The sequence below is a fragment of the Vidua chalybeata genome, chromosome 5, assembly GCF_026979565.1.
Source record: "Vidua chalybeata isolate OUT-0048 chromosome 5, bVidCha1 merged haplotype, whole genome shotgun sequence".
In the NCBI taxonomy this organism is placed as follows: domain Eukaryota; kingdom Metazoa; phylum Chordata; class Aves; order Passeriformes; family Viduidae; genus Vidua; species Vidua chalybeata.
The window spans coordinates 43,277,402-43,299,528 of record NC_071534.1 but is presented as its reverse complement, the minus strand read 5'-3'; the positions used below and the strand labels follow the sequence as shown (position 1 = coordinate 43,299,528).

The 22,127-nt window shown below is 36.9% G+C and overlaps 1 protein-coding gene across 4 annotated transcripts in view; it reads left to right on the top strand.

Annotated features, from left to right (window-relative positions):
* The window catches only part of TMEM117 (transmembrane protein 117), a 190,704-nt gene that overhangs the window by 86,371 nt on the left and 82,206 nt on the right, over positions 1–22,127 (top strand). The gene's annotated exons all lie outside the window — the stretch shown is intronic.

Genomic DNA, 22,127 nt, shown 5'->3' with positions numbered 1-22,127 from the left:
CACTTGGATTATACTTGTTACAAAGGCTTTCTTCTATGTGCAAGCCAAATATCAGCTAAGTGAAAGAGAACCAGAAAATGACAGCTAATTTTTGGGAACAAAATAAAGCATCTGCACATTTTAATTGTTCAGAAAAAGCATTTCTTTAACACAAAGTGATAAAAAGTGAATTTAATTATTTTTTAAGATTAGGTTTTTAAGATTAGTTTAGGTAAGATTTTTAGCAATCATATTTTAATGTCTTCTACCCTCCATATTTGGAACATACTGTACAACAGACAGAAGGGGAAAAAAGCATCAAGGATTTTTTTGAGATGTTGTTCAGTATGTGTCTGTGGTTTGTCCAAGACAAACTGTACTCTGTGAAATGGTGACCATGAAAAGCAAGTACAGACAAAATAATTTGTATATGCTTTACAGTAAGGACATCACAGAATCGGTGCCTTGACTAATGCTGACAATTAATGTGGACTTCTTCTGAATTGGTAATAAAATTAATGGGTACTTCTGAATACCTTTAGCTTGCTTTTTTCTCATGGGCTTCCATGCCTTTATTCCACTGTCAAAGAAGAGATGATGCATAAACTAAGCTGAATTGAGAGACATCATGTACATCCTACATATGTGACTTAGGGCTCCAGTGATAAAGATAAGTTCTTTTACATTAGGTAATGTCGGGTTTTTTCAGTCCCTCTTTTCTCTTTCTCTGTTTTGTGAAACACTGTACAAAGCATGGAAATGATTGATTCAAAAGGTGTGAGAGTCCTGATCATTTTCTGGGTACTCAAAGCCCTCCCAGGTCTCTTCAACAGCAGAGTCACAATTGGATTGTGCCACAGCAGATTCCTGTGGCAGATGGAGTTATCACTGAAGAATGGGAGAGAGATGAGGAGAAACTACAGAAGTGGTTTGATTAGGGGAGACTAATTAGTCTGGTTCTATTAGCTTTCAGGAAGAGTAGAGAACATGGGATTGGAGGGTCAATGTGTTTTCGGACATGCTTTGGTTGCATAAGGAGAATTAAGAGGTGTAGTGATTCATGTTTAGGTCTTCAGGGTGAAAGAGAATAGTGGTATTGCTTCTGCAGTGCAAATCTCTAGGCAAAGTATATCAACCAGGCAATGGAAATGACAGTGTTCAAGGGCAGTTAAGCCTGGGAACATCAAACAAAGCTACACTTTCAGGTCTCTACCTGAATTAGTAGAAGATGAGATTGGACGTGTATGTTGGTGCATGGACATGTACATTGGTGTAAATCATCTCCCACGGCATCTAATTTAAGCAATCCATCTTATTCTATAGGAACAAAAATTGCTGTGTTATATATATTTGAATTTACTTGACCTTCTGCTTATAAAACCCAGCATGGAATTGATGTCAAAGCAACAGGAGTCTTTCTGTGGTATTATTTTTTATGAAGTTTCCTCATCCTGTTTCAAAACAGAAAAAGAAAAAACAAACCTGTAAATGAACCTTTGCACATCTTCCCATTAACAGCAGTGTTTATATTTTCTAATGTTTAAGAAGTTTTTTTAAAGAAACAATCAATCCATAGACTCCAAAGCAGAAGATGAATACCTTTTAGAAGTAGTAGAAGATGTAGCCTTCACTTCACTGTGTTTGAACCATACTGGAATTAAGATCTTATTCCTTATTTCACTGGAAACTTTGGGAATAAGCAGAAATAAAACAGATGAGATTCCATTTAAAAATGAATAATCAATAAACAATATTATTACCCCAGGACAGTGAGGAGTGGCTTATTAAATCAGTAAAGTAATTGGAATGGGAAAATGTTTTGGATCACTGTTTGTTTTGGATTGAAAAGGCAGAAGTAAGACTTTCTCCTCAACACTTCCTAGCTGACTCACTAGTTTGGTTACAGGATCTGACACAATTTCTAATAAAGTCAGTGATATTATTTCCATTGTGTATAATGAGAATGGGGCCATGCTATGGCTACAGAACCTTCTCCTTTGTACCTCTGGACAGGAGTGTCTGCTACTAATAAACATCTTTGCTGAAATCTGTAGTAAGTATTAGATATTCTGAAGTCTGTGAAGAAGGGAATGGGTTCAGTACACTGACTGTCTCTCTGCACTTTTCCCTCTTTGAAGCCATGGAAGTATATCTTGCAATCTTGTACCTGCTTTGACATGCCCTCCTGTTCCCATAAAAAGTGCATTGTCCTCCTGGAGAATGCTTTTGAGGCAGACACCACAGATTTTTGCTCAGTAGGGCACCTTGGAAGAAAGGCTGGATTTCACCCAGACAAGCCTATAAGCTAGCAATTATGGCTGCCTTCTGGCAGAGTGCAAGCAGGCTAAGGGAGGAGCTGATTTGAGGGCTGAACCTTGGATGATTAGACTGGCCTCTCTGTGAAGACGAGCAACCTGCTGCAGCTGTGTTTTTGTGAGGGACAAAGTCCCTTACCTGTGGGGTAAGGCATGCTCAGAGGATAGCTATAGGAGTGAGTGGGTGGCATTGAAGAGTGACACAGAGAGCAGAGTAGTGTTGGTTTCAGACTGTCAAAACTGTTATTCCATTCTGGTGATGGCTTTTTAGACTCTATAAAGATTGGCCCTGAGCTGCGAACTATACTCGTACACATGGTGAGCTTTGCTTACCAGCTGCCATTACCATTTGCGTTAAAGATATATTGCTGCCTACAAACCCTACATACATGTGTAAAAGTCTAAACAGTAGAAGTTTAGAAGTTTGTTGTATCTTTCTTAGACATTGCTTGCTAGGATTGTCAAAAGCTGAAGCAGTTGTCTTCAGCCAGTGTCTGGTACTGATCTCTATGAATATACCAGGCTGATCCTCCTGACAAGGAATCCTATTACTATTTATATTCTTTCTGAATGGTAATTTAGTTGAGATTCTCTTTTCCCATGTTATTTGCTAGAAAGAACTGGGAACATTTGAGAAATCACTGAGCAGCAGAGACTCTGTTCCTGTTATCAGAAACAATGATAAACTCTAGGGATGGTTTAGTATATTATTCATCAAACTAGTGTTTACTGCATATGTACCACCATATTCTTTTTAAAACGAGAAGCCAGGAATTTTCTCATCGGAATGCTTTAGCAGAGTACTTGACACAATGAATGTGAACTGAATGATTGCAGCAATTCCTGACTGTTCTTTTTGACACCTTTGCTTGATTTCAGTTTGACTTCTCCCTTGTGTGGGACAATGAAGACTTCTAGGACTATTTCTCTTTCATCATCTTAGCAGATGAATTAGTAGGAAGTTAGGAACTAGTACTTCCAGCATAGTCTGGATGGCAGAGTGAGAGATCACTATTGTTCTGCTGATGCAATGCTGACCAAGACACATCGTATCCACTTGGATGGATGGATGGATATGGAAGTAGAGACCTTCTGCCTAAGACTTCTTGTCAGGACATAGTATTGGGATTTCAAAAGGTTAGTACTGAGTAGTGAATCAGCAACTCCCTTTCCTCATTAATGGAACTGGATAATGACTCCCATATACAGTTGCCTGGACTTCTGTGAAGTCTTTTAGGGAAAAGAGTCGTTTCACTGGGTGGCATTCTGAATATAACTTTTGGTGGGATGCTCCTCCCCTTGATAAAGATTATTTGATCTTATGCAAGAAGGATTTTTTGTTCTCTGAGATTTTCAGCATTAGCTGTAAAAACTCCAGTTTTTCAGCCTTATAATTCCAGGGGGAAACCTCACACCATTTTGTGTTCTGGCGTTGCTAAAGAAATAGATTCTGTCCATATTTTTTTTTTTTCATTCATATTCCTCTGTTAAACATTTTTGTCTTCATCCTCTGGTGAAGAAACTTTCTGTATTTTTGCATTTTATGTGATTAACATGTCTTACCTGGGTAGTCCCAGTGTAACCAGTAGAGGGGCCTGTGGCTGGTTTGTAAAGAATACTCTAAAAGGCTGAAACCTTCCTTGGGATTCTTAATGCTATAAACATCAATAGTTGGCAGGTTTAAGTTCATGGTTACTGCCATGTAAGGACACAGGAAATCTGTAGAGTCCTGAACAAGAATGTTTTTCTGTCACATGCACCATATTGAATCTCAGGCTACAATTGTAAAAAAGCCCGGTTCCTCCACCTGGTCAGACCAAAAATCCACCCAGACTAGTATCCTACCTTAAACTATGACTATAAGCAGAAGCCAACCAGGAGAGTAAGAACAAGCCAATAGTATGTGGTAGGGTCCTCTAATGCGCTCTTAAAATGCGTGCACTTTTGTGTATATAATGACTTTTGATTTCAGAATTGTTTTGCTCTTTTTGCAACACTTTGCATTCAACTACAAAGAATTTCATCTGGCTTTTTATTGCCTAGGGACTTTCTTCCATAAGCACCTTTCCTAATTCTTCACATCCAGCAAGCCATCATCCTTTTCACTGTGCGAAAGTTAATATCATTATAAAGCTTTCTCACCTCACTGCTCATCCATTTTCCCAGCTTGCTTAGGAATATGACGAATAACTGCATCCCCTGCAGAAAATCCCTGTGGAACTCTGGTAATGACCTCCCTCCATTGCTAGAGCTGTCTGGATAACCTACTTACCTTCTGTTCCCTGTCTTTTAATCAGTTATTTATCAACATAAAGACCTTCCCTAAAGCTCTGAGTGTTGAGTTTCCATAGAAGCCTGTGACGAGGAATTTTTCAAAAGCCTACTAGAAAATTCAGCTTTGCCTATTTTAAAAACATCTCCTTTATCCACGAGTTTTGTTGACCTCATTCAGTAATTCTGTTCTGAAATATCTCCATTCCTGTTGTTTACAGAGCCAGCCACTTAGCACTCCTGCAGCCTCAGATATTCCCTCTGCCATTAAAGAGGTATTCTAACAATGTTGGCTGGCCCTGAAAGTGCAGTTTGCAGGAAAGACAAAGTCACAGCTCAGGAGCTGTGAATGTGTGAAAAAGTATGGAGCCATCTTCATCTGCCTTATCAGTGAAAGACAGTGAGCTTATTTCCTCATGTTCATCTTACTTCATCATTACTTTTCTCTGTCCTTTTTTCTCAACACCTCTTTGTCTTATGGCCTGGACATTATTTTGAAGGTGAAAAAAAAAACTAAGCTGTGAGTATTTTGTTTTGTATGTACTTGCATATAGCAGAATGTTCAGCAGAGCCTGAACACGGCTGTTGCTGTTATCTCAAAGACAGAAATGTCACTGCTTGTGGTAAGACCTATATTCAGAGTATGGGCCTGGATTCCATGTTCAGAGAACATCAACCGTAGATACATAACTTCTCTTTCCTGGAATCTTATGTAGCCTATGGATTTCTTTGGCTGAACAGGGAGGCTCTTAAGAGGTTTTTGATATTTTCATTATTAGATGGAGTTGTTGAATCATAATTTTGAGCACAGTGACATGTGTCTGCTAAAGTAATTTTTTGAATCTGAGTCCCTCTTGGTAGTCTTGCTGTGAAATGCCTTTTTTTAAATTCTCTGCTGTACAGACAGTGGACATAATCTAATTGCTGTATTTTAGGATAGAAGTGCTCAACTGCCCCAAATATATTCTCACTTGGCACTTATTTTGACTTTGTAAATGATGTTATGTTGTTCCTTTATAAAATACAAGCATAATGATGTAATACACAGTACAGTGTAGGGTGAAGTAACAAAGCCCATGCATTACATGTTAGTAAACCCATCACTTGATGTTATTGTCTGGTAGATACCTGGTACCTGTAGAATACTCTGTGTGTACTTTCTTCTCTACTAATTTTTGTGATAAGAATAGATGTTTACTTATTGCCATTAAAACATTTTTAATGGTTTGCAATCTCTTGGCAAGAGTTTTAAAAGTATTTCTAGATATTTGCTTTTGACTGTTGCCTCTGTGTTCATGACAAACAAAATTTATTTGTAGAGTAGTATAGCAAGCTATTCAATGGTTTCATAGTGTTTTCCTTGTGTCCATTAAGAGAGAATATTATTCTTGTCCTCTTTTGCTGAGATGTAACTATCTATGTCAACATCCTAGAGTAATGAAGAGTTCATTACCACTCTTAGATTAATTTACCTCTTCATTTTATTTAATCTCAAAATGCATATGTGTTGCTAGGGCTTGTTCACACAATGTGAGCAACATTGATGCTGGAAATACTATCATATTGATGAAAATAGCTGACACACTAAATTATTGCAGTGAAAATAAATAGAAAATAAAATAATAATGTGACTAAAAAATGAAGTTTACTTTAGTACAGGGAAGGACACCAGTATAAAGTCTATGTTGAAAGAAAACATAACATCATTATTAAATATAATAAAGTTTCCAGGATTCTGTATTTAACTTTTAGACTAAAATAATAGCCAAAAATGGTAACACTTAAACTTTACTTTTGGAACGTAATTCTTCTATCCAGGAAATTCTGTTTAGCAAAGAATAATGCATAGGTTTATTTGCAAGCAGTGAGGAATCCATTTTGATGCACATTACAAGGCAGTTTGAAGAGTCAGGAGTCTTGAATGACTGGCACCTTTTTTAACTCATGCCTCTGTCAAAGTTTGGGCATGACAATTTAGATTACGATCAGTGTCAATCTTCTTGATTGTTTCTATTCCACTGGCGTATCAAATGACAAAATAAAGCTGTAATTGAATTTGCAGCAAGATCTGAAGTGCTGTACAGCTAACAACTGCTGTTCTTGAGTAGTGGAAATGAAATTGAACTATGAAACATGAACTGGAAGGAGCAAAATGGGTGACACCTGTTAGTAAAGTCATTTGCCAGGGTTGCACAGAAATATGACTAATAACATTATTAGTGGCTATATGTTTCTTTCCATTCAGAGAGGCATACAAAAGCCAGTTGACCTTTTTGTTCACCTGTCTATCTTGTTTTGGTTTTAATTTCTTTTCTTGAGAGCCAGTCCAGTTGCTGAAACATTCTGTAGCTAGTGGTTCTATCTCCAGGTGATAACCACAAGTGAATTCATCAGTGCAATGGCAGTCCAAATATATCCAGTCATATGAGAGCTGCTAATTTTGTTTTTTTCCACTTTCTGGGGTATGAATGTGCTCTGCTTCCTGACTGCCACTTAGTTATATAAGGTGCAGTGTGCCTGGTGTCATCTGAGTTCATCCAATCATCCCATCAAGTCAGATTGTACTATTATTTATTCATTGATTGATGGTGTTGCCATCTGTTCATATGCTCTAGATTATAATTATCTGCCTTTTCAAGCTTGATCTTTTTATGTATTCCCCTGTTACTTTGTCATTTCAGTTCTGACCAGGCATTGCCAGACATGTTACTTCATCCCTATTTCCCAGCCAATGAGTTCCTTCAGCTCATTGTTACAGGAGTTACCTTTGTTGATAGCCATTTTCTGTGCTCTAAAACATGTGCTTAGTATATCTAGCAATAAAAGCCTCAGGATTTTTTTGAAGAAGGCCACAGCCAGCTGTACCTCAGAGCTCAAGAGTAAGAAATGCAAACCCCAAAGCTGGGCCCCCAAATATCTCCTAGTGTTTCTCCAAAGCAGCTACTGACATCTTCCAATTACAAGCAGACATAGTAGGAGTCCTTTCAAATAGGTGTGACATTTTCCCAATTATCTTGTGCTTATGAATTCATACACATCTTTTTGCAACCTCGAGCACACTTTTCTTGCAGTCTGGATCCCATCTAAAAACACAGGAAGGGTCATATCAAATATTAATAAGATAAATTCTCTTCTCAAAATATCGCAGAAATCAAAAGACAAGCTGCAACTCAAATCTTGTCTGATTGATTTGTGTTGTAGCTTCAAGCAGCCATACTGCTATAAATGAGACTGGGGGGTCCTCTATTTTCTCTTCCTTGTTGTCATACTCTACTTTGCTCTTTTTCATGTGGAATGGTATTTGCTTCTTGATGATATTTATGCAGCACATCTTGATATATCCTGGTTACATGTATTTAGAAACTGAAGTCAGAGCAGCATATAAATTAAAGTAACTATGCAGCAATTCTGCATTCTGACATGTTGTACTCCTTAGAAATGGTGTGAATGAGTGGGTGTCAGAAGTGCTGGAGAAGTGGGACTCTAGAAATAACATGTTCTTACTGAAGATCTTTGAGTACAGATGGCAAATGTGTAAACTGTTGGAATCTCTAAGATGGACACTTCCTCTCTGGAACAGTCTGGTTCTGGATGAGATTGCAGCACAAACCTTTTTCACTGACTGGGGGAAGAAAATAATTTCCTTTCTCAAACTGAAATTGAAACAATTGCCTCAATATATTGGCTAAGATGTGCAGTCAGGAGCTCTATGATAAAATGGGGAGAGATGGTTTAAAAAGTATTATGAAAGGAGTATTATGAATTGGACCAACCATGCACATTCAGCTGAAGATCTTTACTGGATTAAATATATGGTGAAGTAAGACCTTCTGTATCCACAGGGAGAGATTAGCAGCAGATGGCAGTGGTACACAGCAATACATTTCATTAATTCTGAATTCCTTCAGGATCTGTGGATGAACTGTTAGACACTGTACACAATGTACAAAGGAAAAAAGAAAAGAAGGATGTTTTATTATGAAAAAATATGTCACAGCACTCTTGCCTTAAATAATGTTGAGAATGTTGTACATTATCCATTCTTCTCTACAAGGAAGAGCAGGGTTAAAACTGGTAAATTAAGGAAGACACTACTGCTGGTCTTAAATTGCATAATTTTAATGGGTGGGTGTTCAGCTGAGAAACTTTCTCTGATGCTGTTTTATAGAGAAAATGTATTTAGAATATGTTCAGAAAGTAATGGTCTAATCACTCAAGTTACCAGAATATTACTCATTTTGTGTTGCATTATGCCTAAAAATAAAAGGTTGTCACAACAGCTATGATACCTTAAATTGTATTCCATGTTATCGTAGGTCAACTCAACCCACAATATATCAGCAGAGCAATTAAACAAATACTTGAGCAAATACAGCACAGAATTGAGTTTCCTGTGCAGTACTGCATAATATATGAACTGTAAAATGGTGTAAGAAATCTTCTCTTAACAGCCCTGCTATGAACCCTAAATTGAATTGATCAAGGAATTGTAAGTGAAATCACTAACTCTGTCTTGCATGTATGGAGAAATCTGAGAAACTGTGAAACTTATCTTATGATACTCTAGCTAGAAGGTCATTTTTTTGATATCCATACTTGTGATTGTGCTCAAGAAAGAATGAAAATTCAGTATGTTCAAACCCAGTTTCTACAGAAATAATCAGATAGGTTGGCTTCCAAAAGCTCTTTGCTGTCAAAACCCAAGTCCTACTTGGGTGCATTTCTGCTGATTGTATCAGACTTAAAATATACAATTGTTTCTTAAAAACTGAGATATTAAAAAGTTTCAATGGATATGAATTAAAATTCATTATAAAACTTCATTTAATAGAAAGCACTCAGTAAGATGAGTCTAGTCTCTTCTTGGTCTCTTCTTATTTTTATTTTACATTACTTGAAGTGGTAACTTGAAGTACTTTTTTAATGGATAGCGAGATTGTCAAGTTTTACTTAAACTTTTCTAAGTACTTTTAAAACCTCCATTAAAAAGCTATTTTTGTAATTTCTTACAGTACTACGCTTCTCCAAATCACAAAAGAAATCATTGCCTCCTACACTGGCAGTAATAAAAAAGGTTTTGCATTTTGCAGACACTAGGGATTGATCTTTATAGCAACTCATGGAGATACGTATGCTAATATGCCCCTGTTTTACAATAGAGAGCTGAAACAAAGGAAAAGGGACAAGAAAAAGGGAATTGGTGATGGAGCTGGGACCAGACCCTGCTCTCAGTTTTGTATTCATCCCATCTGTGCTCTCCTCAAATCTTTAATGGAAATGATTCTCTCTATCCCCATTGATGGCAGCATTCTAAAAGGTATCTGCCTCTGCAAAGATGCTGAATAATTTCTTCTATGGAAAATTGCAATGGAATGTATGTGCACTTCCAAGTGGTGAATGCCTCTGAACTGTGCTCCCTTTTCCCCTGGCTTCAGCTGTGTGTGAACCCAGACTATATGTTTTTTTCTGTGATGGTTTGTTCTGGACTAATTTCTGGCCTGTCTTCTCTTCTGTTTTATATTTCTTTTTTAGCTTGTATATAGCTTGTATAACTATACCAAAGGGATGAAGTTCAGACTAATGTGTGGTTGCAGAGAATCAAGGCACATATTCCCTTTCCCTTAACTTTAAGTGGTTCTTTGCTTAAATTTTTTTGGCTCGTCACATGACGACACAAAATTAGTTTTACCACCCAACAGCCTAATTTTATTGTAAAGAAGCAACCTAAGTAGAGTTATTAGACAAGATAATCTACTTCATAATGGACAGAGTCCTGTCAGGAGCATTATCAAAATGAGGTGTGATTACATTGGTGTAGCACTTGCAAAGGTCCAGCACTAGTGCAAGGCACAGCTCAAGTTGCAGCAACTAAGTGTTGTATTAGGTAGGACCATAATTTTCAGACTGCAGACATATTTTGTGTGCACTTCCTTTTATATCTCATAGACGTCCAGAATATCCATGGCAGATGAGGAACAGGCTTTATACCTGTATGGCTTTTCACTGTGCTTTACTTGGGTCAACACTTGACCCAGAGAAGGAAGGTAGGATTTGTGTGACCAAGTAGTAGTTTGGTCTCAGAAGTGATAAGATTTACATTTGGACAGCTACAGATTTTGATATTTTATTCTTAGCTGATTTTCTGGGTTATCTTAGTAATCAATAAAGAGAAAAAGGCCTGCTAAGTCATTGGACTATATTTGACATCTAAAATGATGCAAATAAATGACATTATAAAACCTCTTATTTCTGTTGTCCACTGCTATTCCTATAATAAAGGAATTATAAGGCGACTCAGATTCGCCTTACATTTGAGTCGATATTTACATTCAAGGTATTAAGGTTTTGTGTCCTGGGAAAACTTATAGGGGGTATAGAAATGCCAAAAGTTGTCACACAAACCAGCAGTGTTAAAACATGTAATGGTTTACTGTTAAACATCCCTTGGGAATTAAGGAAAGTAAAGGAATACTTCCACAGTGTCAAGGATTTCCTGATAAAACATGAAAAGAACTTCACATCAAGTCAGAGGTTCATGCAGCAGTGAGTAAATTAAACCATAACACAAATAAACCAGCAGGAATCCACATGCAACAGCAGTGTGAAATCAAGGATTGTTTGGACAGTAATGAGAACAAGCATGTCAGTGAATCCTCCAGAACTTTAAATTTTGCCTTGAATTTAGGAAAATTGCTAAGAAATATTATTTAAGTTATCTAAATTTCAAGGCGTATTTCAAAGGATATTGGGCATTAATAGATGAAATCAGTTGTGTCTGCATGTGTGTTCCTGAAAGGGAGCCTTTCTTGTGTTCTGTTGTTACTGATTCAAAACAGCCTTAATCTTTATAAGGCAACTGAAGGCAAACATTTATGACTAAGCTGATCTGTGGCCACAGAAAGCTTTGGCTCATTGATTTGCCCTGAATTTCCTGTCCTGTGGTGATTTCCATGTACATTCTCATTGGTGTGACCAAAGCCAGACTGGGCCTGTATTGTCTACTAAGTTTGTTCATGTTTGCTAACCTACTATTTTTATTGATTTAACCTATTTACAAGGTTATCTTATGTTAGCTGGTAGATGAAGGACTATTAAATGAGTTGAGGTAGCATGAAGGGCCTGAATCAGCCGCATGACGCTCAAAGCCAGGTACTTGGGAATGATTTCAGAACAGATGCCAACACTGGCTGACTATTCCTCTATCAGGCTGTTTCTCTGGCTTCTTGTCTGCTCAACTCTACACCTTCTTCTCCTTTGGAAATGCATAGAGATTTGGAGCTGAAAATACAATGTAGTGAGACCTCCAAGCCATTCTAACATTACATGGTGTTGCCCTATTGGGTTCTTGAAAACTGTTTAGCATTCACTGGAATAAAACCTTGAATTGCAAAAATGAAATCTGAATTACTAACAAGTATTACAAAAAATCCAGTTATTTGACAAGAAGGGATAATAAGGAAGGTACTAAGAATTTAGCAGTAATGTGGGGTTTGTATTAAAAGCTCTGAAATCTAACCACTGAATGATGCTGTCTCTAACTGATACCTCAGAAATCAGCTTTTTCCTCTTAAGTTTCTTTTTTTTTTTAAACTCATTGCTTGTCATTAATTTCAAACTGTAGATGTTAAAAAAGGATTATCTTTTTCTATTCTTATTTTTGTGTGTCAGTATTCTGGGATATTCTGAGTGGTTCTCCAATATCTTTTATTTCTGGTTCTGCTTGTTCCTTCCCTCATCCTTTCTGTGCACCACACAATATCTTAAATTCCTTATATTTCCTTTTTTCTTTTTCATTTGTTCATTCTGAATCTCTTGCCTGGTATTTTTACACTGAAGAGTCTCTCAATATACATTACACTTCAGTTCTTTCACATGGAATTAAAATTCTGACCACTTAATTAATGACTTAATTGATCTATTCATTTATTGTACTTCTATCTTCTGTGTTTCATTTTTGCTTCTGTGTTGTAAAATAGGTACTGACTGTCTTTCACTGGCTGTCTGTGTGGGGTTTTTGCAAACTGTACAATGCTAAGGCTATGCTGCAATAAGAAACATTAGTGCCGATTGAATCTTTTTAGCATTAACATAATTGCTTCACTCTCCTCTTGTATCATGGGCAGTGGAGTAAGTCCTGCACACCCCACACACTTGCTGTTTTCTTGTTGCAGTGATGTAGTCTGTTTTGATGATCAGAGGGGACAGTGTACAAGCTTACAGCTCTCACTGGCACCAAGAACTGTCCTTGCTGTGCAGTCCTGATGCATATTTTCTGATACCTACATGCTTCTCTTCAGCCCAGGAGAGACCCCTCTGTCAAATGGGTCAATATTATGTAGAAGGTTGAATCCCTTTTACTGAGGTTTTAATCAGAGCCCCACCAGCCTATACAAAAGAAACTAAAATTAGGAGATTGACAGGAATACAGCAGGGGCATGACCACAGCAATCTGCTAGCCACTTCTAATGGCTATACTTGAATAGCACTGTTAAAGGAAATTGTAGGAGACAGTGTAGGCTGAATTAACCCTAGCCATAACTTTTATCTGTACAGAGTTGCATGAGGTGGACCTTGGTGAATGTGGTCCTTTCTCTGTGGTTAAACTACATCTTTACACCTATTCTTAGTAATGAAGCACAGATGCTGGTGACATACATTCTCTGCAACATGGTAATGTAGGACAGACTTGTCAGAGAAAACTCAGATTGGCATTAGAAATTTTGATTCATTAAATAAAATTAATTGCTAAAATCATAATGCATTTCAGAATAAGGTGTACAATTGCAGCAAATAATCAGTTCATTTTGGGAAGAGGAGTAGATTGAATAGCTTGCATTAAATAAAAATAAATTCTAAAACTTTGTAGCAGCACAGGAAAATGTACTCACTTTGCTGCATTAACTTGTGGACAGTTCATTAATGAACATTACCAGGCAGAAAAACATGTCAACATTACAGAAGCACTCAGTGTGCCACCCTTGCAGCTATAGCTTGTGAACCCCTGTGCAAAGTGTCATAACTATCAGCATTACTTCTGATAAAGTCAGAAAAACTATTTTATTACTGATGACGTTAGAGCCAAGGTATTTTTAAAAGAAAAGTCTGATTCCACATGCACTTTTATAATAATTTAACTGCACCCTTATCAAAACTAGTTTGACAATGTCAGAATGATCATCCCACAACCCTTACAGCAGTATTTGTGTAAATGGTAGTGTACAGATTAGTAAATTTGGAGGAGCCCTTTAAAAATTTTAAGAGAGCTCCCACTCCTTGTGCTGTAGCACTAGTAGCTGCTGCTCTGGTTTCAGTTCACTTATAAACATTGAATCCAGCCCCCAGCATCATTGGATGCGGTCACCTGAGAGAAAAATTGAATTATTCATTGTATTTTTAAAATGTTTTGAACTTCAAATGTTCACAGTATACTGAATGACTTCAGAGAGCAGTGCTGATTTTGTTCTTAGGGTTCTGCTGCTGTCCATAAAGCATTTAGGCAGTGTTTTTGTAGTGTATGATGTCAGAAATGTAATCCCTTGAGTGAATGATACACATTTGTATTCATGCCAAGTCATCTTATTATCCTGAGGTTTTTACTCAGTCCAGTTGCTTCTACCAGCTGACACATCTTTGAACTCTATGCAGCACTTTTCTTGAGTAACACCCAGTTAAGGATAAAGTCCCAGGACTGAAGTGTGACATCGTGATATTATGAAAAAAGTGTTAAAAGTTCAGTCTTGTTCCTTCTGATCCTAATAACTTTTTATGACAACCTGTGCTATTTTTCTTAAAGATGCTGAAAACACTTGTTAAAGTGAATTAAATTTTCTAAGACTGAATGTTCCTTTCCTTTTACAAAAATATTCAAGAGGTTATTTTTCTGTCCATCTGAAGCACTGCACTGTTTAAAACACAGCACTTATAAGTGGGCTGCTTTGAATTTCCTATCATTGTTGAGTTCCCCAAAGTAAAAATACTTTATGAGAGAAGGAGGGAGAAGTGTCTTTACTGAGAGTAAGGACCATTGTCTTTCTAGGGAAAGAACTTAAATTGTAATTTCCAGTAACTCTAATCCAGTGAGCAAGCAATTGGGAAGAATGACTTGAAACTCACTTTTCAGTAATTTTCATTGGCCTCAATAGAGGATATGTTTGTGTCAGAGTAGGTAGGCAGTTTTCTATACTTTTTTCCTAGTCTAGGAACCACAAAATAAGAGCAGTTAATAAAGTATTACACCTCTCACTATGCGTATCTATTTTGTATTTACATCTGGCAATGATTATACACTGAAGACTGGTATCCAATCCATCCACCCATTTTGCAGTTTGGTAGGGAAGAAACTTAACTGGGGAAGGTCTGAGGATTTTGGCTGGTGAGATTTAGTAGTTTCCCTCTCTTCTTAATGGTAGCACTCTCACCAAGATTTCACTTCTGTAAAGTTAATTCTTCTGCATTGCTGAGCTTCTTCCCTTGGCTGACAGCTTCATTGTTCCAAGGGAACAGAGCTGTCAGAAAAGGTCATCACTGCAGAGGGGTGGAAGTCTCTCAAGTACCTAAGGCCAGTCCCACAGAGAGTTTTGAGGACCATGGAAATAACCTCCACCTGGACTCTGGAATCGTGAGGGAGCTTGTGCAGAGACCAGTGTGCCAGAATGATGCATTCACAGTGGCTTGTGTTGCTAAGCAGACTAGCAGCTGTTTTGTAGTGGTGGGAGTTCTTTTCACAGTATGTATTTTTCAATCTTGGATACTATGAGATGCAGTAATCAGTCTGGAGGTCATACATTTGTGGATCCCTGCTGCCAAGTCTCTGTCAGATAGATTCTGAAGAGAAGTATATTTTTCAGTACTTCATTCAACAATAAGTTGATGTTTAGTAAGGTGGCAGATTTTCTTCATTTCTTTGTGGTCTTTGTTGGGAGTGAAGAGGAAGAAGTAGTAGTTTGACAGGATTTAGGAGTAGTTCTTGTATTCTATCTATCCCATACATCTTCAGAATACTCAGTTTCCATGGGTACAGCATGAGGTTTATGGGTTCCCCACTTTGCTCATAGGATGACAGCTGTTGACTAGATGATTAAGAATTTCCTGTTAAGAACTGCAGTTCAAATTTGTCTCTGTATTCATGTCTGTGTAACTAAGGAACAACAGCCTTTCTGTAAGCTGAATGTTCTCTGTGCTTCTCCAGTGTTTTCTTTATCTTTTAATTTGCTTGAAAATAACAACTAAGAAGTGTTTGTATTGAAGTAATTGGTGCTTTAAGAAAAAAACCATGTGTATCCTTTTTCTAAATGAAAAAAGAGGACACTCAAAAGCATGTCTGACAGATAGACGAACTACTCTGTGCAAACAGTTTTCATGTCATACTCTTGAAATATTTTTACACAGAGCAGTTAACAAGACCTTGAAGGATTATTCAAAATCATGTTTCTGCAGAGAATGTATTGCCATACATAGATACTGAATAAAAGGAAGAAAACACACTACTATCACCTCTGACATTACTGTAGGAATTTATGGATGTTCCTGCACTGGCTTCTGTTGGTAGCAATAAGCAAATCACTTATTTTCAAGTATTTGTGCACCTTACTGATTTTATAGGCAGCCTACCAACCCTTCATTCATCATAAATGTTAAAATCCAGAAGAAAGAACTTTTTGTGGAGAATGCTGATTAGAAAGGACATGAAAATTCAAGGTAAGGAATCTGTCTCCTGTGCTATGTTCAGCAAGCCAACCTGCTAATTTAAGCATTTCACTGCAGCACCTATGTGCTACTAATGATTACTGCCTGTGCTAATAACTAACTGTTACAAGCAGTGGAGCTAGGATTTTCACTTTCGTCTGATAGTATGTTGCAAGTATATTTTGAAAGACAAGAACGTGGGAATAAGAAAACCTAGCCACAACACAGCCATGTGTGTTAAATTAGTTATCCAAGTCACCCCATCTCATCTTGGAATATCATGTTATAGTTCTGCTGCATTTTCTTGCCTTGTCTACAGAGATAAAGCTTGGAGAAAATTAACTGCATCTACTGAGGAATTCAGTAATAACCCCAGAAGAATAATAAAATTGTGTTTAATAGCTTAAAGGAAACAGCTGTGCAAGAACAATGGCTTTTGAAACACGGTGTATCTTGACAGAAGCTCAGATCCCATGTATTTCAGCCTTGTTCATTTGTCAACATAAAAGCAAGATAAAACCTTGTGGGATTAAGTAAACTCCATAGCTAAAAATACAGTTTGACACTGCTTGTAGACACATGACAAGTCTACAAAGATAATATATTGTAGTCTTTTCATCTAGAAAAGAATATGTGTTTAAGGAGGGTGAATGCCTTTATTGAATTTAGATTCAAGCAGTGTAGTATTAGTACCTTCAAGTAATTTCAACCAGATGCTGCATTTTTCTTCTTTTCAAACTTTACAAATACAGATGGTAAGGAAATCATGCGTGAAATACTTCTAAATAGAACCTTTAATTAATGTTTAGAAACTTTTTTGCAGTTGGCATGATTTCTAAAACTGTTCATCTAATTTTTTTAAATGTGACCTATGATTGGAATTTAATTTAGTTAATGAAGATTTTTTGTAATTTTAAGTTCTGTATTTCATATGTACTTTCCAGCAGCTTTGTAGGATACCTGTTCCTAAATTGAACATGCCATCCCCATTGATGCCAATTATGCTATATGCATTGCATACTGTTAAAGAGGAGCAGTGACAGACACCCAGAGTGTCAGATCTGTAATTTGTGTCAAACAAATCTGATGAGAGTGCAATAAAATGTGACAGGAGAGTCTGACTGCCTTGTGAAGGACAAGAATGTAGGCAGAACAGTAAAGTCTAGGCTGAACTCTGTTCTCTTTTAGGCCAATATAGAATAAGGGTCCTTCTTGCCATACAATCATATTAATGGACTTGCCCTAATCAGTGCAATGGAGAGCAGAATTCAGCCCTTTCATCCTTTTTCATGGTAACTTTCCACTGATTTTGGCAAGATGCAGTTCCTGAGTCACACCTGCTGTTAACCTTCAAAATGAGCAGAAGGTATTTTGGGATCCCATGTGAATCATAAACTTCTCCATTTTAGGTTTTGTTTGGAAAAGGCATTTCTATTGCCATGTGTAGAACAGCTGAGACTTTACTTCCATATCAAACATCAAAATGTTAACTTTGCAAAGGGCAGTTCGAAAGAGATATGTTATACTTTTCATGCACATGCAACATCCTGCATTTTTCTGGGAAGATTCTCACACTAGTTCACCCTCCAGTAGGTATCTGGATGGTAAGCCACACTTCCACTGTCTGCTGTATTTGCAGCATCTTGTTACTAACATCCTAACAAACAAAAGGAAATATGTTGTTTTTGGCAACCCATAGCTACACCTCATCAGTCCAGGTGTGTGAACCTCACTGCTCTTAGAGGAATGAAGTTTGCACATTTATAACTGGAGCTGCAGGTGTAAAAAGATCACACTATTTGCCTGGCAGATTGAAAGCAAATTGATATAATGGTGATGCCTTGAAGAGGGATCAAACAACATTGGTGTTCATCAATCTGAACACTGAGAGTTGAGTCAGAGCTTGAGGGTATGTAGGAACAGAAAAGTACAAATATAATTTGAAGCTTTTACTGTCTTCTAATGCCCAAGTCTGGGACTAGGGATCTGGGCCAAGAAATACTGTTAGTTTAGAAAATGATTTTAAATGAAAGTCACATTACACTGTTTTTCACACAGAAACGAATATTATGTGTCTGCAAAGACAGCTTCAGAAAAAATAAGGTGTGTCCAAAATATGCCCATAATTTAATATTTACTGTAATGAGAAAGCAATGAAATCTCCAGTATAGCAAACTGGTAGAGCTGTCTGAGCAAGCACCTTTGACCTCGAAGAGCTGAAATGAAATGGGCTTACCTCATTTGCCTTCCTTAACATTTCCATGTAGTTAATACTGCTTATCTGGGGGGTTGTTTGTTTGTTTAATTTTTTGTTTGTGCTTTGTTTTTTTTTAATATCCTCTGGGAATTACAAAGCAGCATGTTCTTATTGCTATGATGATGTGGAAGTCAAACAAAAGTCTAGAAATGAAGATGGTCATGGCCATGCAGAACTTTCTTAAATGGCCTCTTCAGTGTTCTTTTACCACCCATCAGTTTCAGATATTACAGCCACGCATGAGTCAGCAGAATGGCTCATATGAACCTTCTCCATCGACTTCGGTACAAAGTCAGACAGCTTAAAATGGTGCCAGAAGCTTTGTTATTTTGATCTCAGGAAGCTAACTATAGATTTTAAAGTCACCAATTTTATTCATAAATGGAAAATTGTCATGAAACAATGTGAGCTATAGGAATCTGTTACTAGTCGTGTTCCAACTGACAGTTTAATCTATTCCTAATTATTGTTCCATAATATTTATTGTTTGGTTTCTAATTTATAGTGCAGTTAATGAAAAAGGAGCATAGTCAGAGACCACAGGACTTATTTTCAAGATGGAATTTTGTTGCTATCACACTACTAAAAAGAAAGAAAATATATTGCAAGTTTCTTACCTATAAAACTTCTAAAAATTGCTAAAATAATTATGCTTAATGATATTTCTCTAAAGGGTGACACATTTGTATAATGCTAATATGTACAGTACTAATAAAAATAGTGCAAGAATTTAAAAACCAGAAACTTCTTGGATCAGAAAAATATAGACTCTAGAATGTGAAAGAAGACACACTCAAACTAATCCAATAGTCTAACAACAGTTAGAAAAGGAAGAATGACCAGAGGCAAAAGGTATTTTAGTTCTATTTCAGTATCTTTCTATAGCAGAATGAGTACTGTGAAATTTTCTATTAAGGGCAGCCATATGTATGGTGTCTGTGCTGACTAGGCATTCTGCTGTAAAAATAGTATAGATGTGTAAATACTATATATTTAGAATGTCATATAAGAATTTTGGTAGAGAAATGCCCTTCATAAATAGCACCCTTCAGAAATATCCTGTTTAGTGCTCAAATGAGGACTTTTATGGATGCTATGGCTTAAAAAACGTATGTAAATATGCCTTGGTTTGCTTGTGTATGTCCTTTTACCTGGTTCTAATTTTTCCATTTGAAGTACTTGATTCTTTGCTTCAGTAACATTTCTGCAGCAACAGAGTATCTTCAGCTCTTTGTCAGCCTGCTTTCTAGAAGCACTTTCTTTCTGCCCATTCCTGTTTTCTAGCATTTTGAATTTATTTTGTAAGTGAAAGTTGCAGTGGAGTTGTGGCAGTGTAGGGACAATGCAGATTGTCAGAAAGTTGGCATACTTTGAGCTTTCTCAATGACTCCCAAAGAATGTTTACAAAAAAAGTCTTAAGCCTTGAGATCCTTTGTTTATTTATTAGGTAATGTTCTTTCATTATAGGAATGGGAAGATATTCAGTGAGACAAATTTGAGGATGGCATGCTGCTGGGAGGCAGGCGGCAGGCAGGACATTAAGAGGGTGGTAGATAGTCCTGTGTAATAGACTTCCCTGCCTTATAGACCGGGGCAAGAGCTTGAGCGTGGGAATGCTGATTGCATTTGATTTTGCAGTCTGTAAACTGTAGACTGTAAAGTCTTTGTGGCACTGGGACCTATGTCCCTGTTTAATTTTTTCAGGGTGTTAATCTTTGCCAGTCAGATCATAAGAGTACTGAGGACAGACAGGCAAAAGTATCCTTCTTATGTATAAATTAATATTTTTGTACTTGCACATGTAGTCACTAAAAAAGTGACTACCACTTTTAAGTGTGCTATTAAAAATTCACCATTAAAATAAACTTACCTATAACGTAATTTTAAATTCTTTAATCCATCAAGTCATTTATTTTTCCAAAAGCCTACATCCTCCTCTTTGTCCTTGTAAGAGAGCTTAATATAAATACCTGACAGAGGAAGTATGCAGATATGTAGATATAAATGTATCATATATGACACAGGATATCAAACACCCATTTGCTCTTTTTATGCTACCTTGATTATTACACTGAAACAGTTAACAAATAATCATTTTTCTGATTATTTTAATCAATTGTAAGCACCAGGTTGTAAGTAACATCTCTAAATATATCCTGTTTACCATCTCTGGTAATTCTCAGCTTTTTTGGTTGTTTTGTTTTGGGTTTTGTGGGGTTTTTGACAATTGTATCAGAAATGGAAAAAACAATTTTACTAAAAATGGTAGAATTACTGCTTTTTTAATAGTGACTTTGACTGTAGCTTTTAATACTAGCCACGGCTAAAGAACTGAGACTGAAGAATCTGATTCTGCAGTCAGTCCTTCCATAGCCTGATCCCCAGTTTGCCTGCAGATTCTGTGTATAAATTGTTTGCAGGTTTGTCCCAGATATTTCATAGCCTTATTTTTGTATTGCAAATGATTGATAGTAGACACATCTGTGTGGAAAGCCAGGGATAGGTGGCTTTGCAATACTGGATTCAAGAGCTGTTCAAATTTATGTCCAATATTATTGGAACCCAGAAGTTTCATGGGTTCACATCACCAGAGGTATCTGACACAGAGAACCTTCATTCAACAGTGATAATCTCCTACCTGTTTGTAGACCAGTACAAAAGAAGCTCCCATGAATCAACAGTTGATAGAACATCATTCATCATCATGAAAAACTCAAGTCATGCTAAACTAAATTTAACTGCTGATTGCTGAATACAGGATTACAACATAGTTTAACTTCTTAGCCTAGTAACTGAAATGAAATATTCACATGGTGAATCAGTTTACCTTCATTACTTTTAATTTGGCATGGGGAAGAAAAAGTAGCAAATCCATATTTGCAAACCCAGCATAAGAAGCACAAGGGTGATCAATGCATAGATGTCAGGCCTGGGTCATAAAAATGAAAGCAATGCTTTGTGGTCCTTCATCAAAAGTAATCTGCCTGTGTCTCAGGAAGCCAAAGCATGTTAGATCAGCTGCCTGTGAACCAAAGCTAAGCGTGTGTAGATGGCATTGCAGTCCACTGAGAAGATACGCTGGCTTGTATTGATGCCAATTTAGACTTTTCCTTGCTGGGCTCTAGCATTGCTTCATAGTGGACCAAAGGTTTTTGAAGACTCATATCAAGTCTCTTCACATGTTTATCCAATGAGACAGTAAAGCTTATAAATCACTAAGCAATTATCCATTGCTCCTCTCTGTTACTTCAATGATTCACATGACAGCACTGGATTCTGTGTGTTTTGAAGATACTTTAATTACTCATGAAAGTGAAAAATCTACAGACTACTCCAATTAGGAGTATTTTTTAATTAATAAATTCAGGTAGTATCTAATTTCTGCCTGTCTCTCAATCATATGATAACACTGGGGTCTTAGACATGAACTTTTTGCTTCTGGAAGTTGTGTTCCTGAAAATGCCTGTATATACTGTGTTTTTACATGAAAAATGCTTCATAGTAGACCTAAGGTAATATCAATTTTAGCTAATCTAGAACTGTAATCATATTTCATTATTCATCTGTTATAAAATTTTGCCAATATACAGAGAGGAGCTGCAATTTTAATAAAATTGTTT